Here is a 1,912-nt window from a genome sequence, read left to right on the forward strand (position 1 = left end):
AAAACTGTGTATTCAATAGCGGCGGTGTTCTTTGCATGCAGTTAAAACAAGTTCGGATCTCAAAAAGTTGATCAGTCAACAGCATCTTGAACACGTCTGCCATTTCATCATGTCTTCTCTTGTGAAGATAAGCTCAGGCAAGCCCTTGCTCTTCTCCTCAAACTTGACGGCATGAAATGGGCAAACGCATTCAAGGTGTCTTGACCTTGTCGACTTTCTTCAAGCCTCCGCGCAAAGAATGCCCTTGCAATTGAATAAATAGCTATTCTTTACAACGGCGCAAGAACAAACGTTGGGAGTGGGTTTACTAGCGCTGTATTTCCTTTTCTTTGCGCCTCAAGATGTCTCATTACGAAACTAGTAGTCCCTATTCACTGAATTTCTTCCAGACACTAGCTTGGTGTCGTCAGCATAAGAGTATCCAAGGAGATTACAGACTCAAGGGTAATTCGTGCAGTGGTGCGATAAAGAGTATGAGGAGGATTGGTGATTGGTACTAGGATGGTGCCTTTTGGAACTCCGGATATCACTTGACAAGTGCGACTTAAGCACCCTTCAACCAACTTGCACAACTTGGGTACGTACGACTGGTCAAAAAGTTTTTTATCCAAGAACACGTGTTTCCATCAAACTTAAACAATTCCAAAATAGAGCATGGTCTACTTTGTCAAAAGCTTTAGCAAAGTCCAAATAGATAACATCTGTACATTGGTTATGTTGGGAACCTGACCTTTCTGGAAGTGATGTCCGAACGCAAGTTTTCCTTCCCGGTCAAGGACTTTCTAACATCTTATTGTCCATGACCCGACATCCCTTCGGAGTATTGGCGGTCACACACCTTTGTCCGGCTCCGGTGCAAATGCCATCAACGTCGCGGGCTGACAAAAGCTCTTTTCAATCTGACCCACCTCCTCTACTGCAATAACAATGATTTTCATCATTTACCTACAACCCCCTGTACATTTACTATCTGTGACAATTAACCCTCTTCACTTTTTTTTTACGTGCACCGAATCAATTTTAGTCAAATTTGTTGTGACGTCACATTCCAGTCCGCTGTTTCATCATTTTTGATCACCTTAATTCTTTTATTCTTTATTGCCTTAAGTATGTTGCTCATTAGTGTTTTGATTATATTTTTGTTAGATCACATTTTTCAGTTTATTTCTGCGATTTTGTGTTGTTTACCTAGTTAAAGTTCTTGATTCCCTAAGTTTTTTTGCCATTTAATTCTTTTTTTACTATCTCCATCTCAGATTTGTTTGTTTAGTTGATGTGAGGCAAGGATACCTTTAACAGGAGGAATGGACATGGCAACTGGCGATGCTAGGCCACTTGATGCCACTTTGTGATAGCAATATTTCAGCTCCCCAAAAGTCACCAGGGATCCTACCATACATTATGGAAAGCAAAGTACTCGTATTGGCGGTCACGCACCATTGTCCAGATCTCGGCCCAATGCCTTCAACGACGGGAACTGACAAAGGTCCTGTTAAATCTGACCCATTCACTCTACTGTAATAACCAAGATTTTAATCATTTACCTCCAATATATTAATGTAATATATTATGATTAGTTGTAATGATATTAATTATCCAATATTTTAACGTGCACTGACCCAATGCTAGTCAATTTGTTGTTATATAACAATGTAGTCAACTATCTTATCTTACCACTTCATTCTTTTATTCTTGTATCATTTTGTGTATATGATTTCAAAAATACAGTTTTATACATTTTATAATCTGACATGACCAAGAGTCGCCATAAAGGTTACTATTATGATGTTGTCTCCAATTGATGCCACTTCTGGCCATAAAAAGCCCCCAAAAAATCTTTTGCTTTCATGTATTAGTAAAAACAGACGCTTGCCAAAGTGATATCCGCCGAAGAATCGTTTGGGCTCTAAAT

The 1,912-nt window shown here is 39.3% G+C and overlaps 1 long non-coding RNA gene across 1 annotated transcript; it reads left to right on the forward strand.

Annotated features, from left to right (window-relative positions):
• The first annotated feature begins 207 nt into the window (after nucleotides 1–207).
• Nucleotides 208–1,573, forward strand: LOC131882154 (uncharacterized). Its single transcript, XR_009373453.1, has 2 exons — nucleotides 208–577; nucleotides 1,257–1,573. It is a non-coding gene; the product is annotated as an uncharacterized LOC131882154 (long non-coding RNA).
• The last annotated feature ends 339 nt before the right edge of the window (nucleotides 1,574–1,912 follow it).

This window comes from Tigriopus californicus, chromosome 6 (assembly GCF_007210705.1).
Source record: "Tigriopus californicus strain San Diego chromosome 6, Tcal_SD_v2.1, whole genome shotgun sequence".
Classification (NCBI taxonomy): Eukaryota; Metazoa; Arthropoda; class Copepoda; order Harpacticoida; family Harpacticidae; genus Tigriopus; species Tigriopus californicus.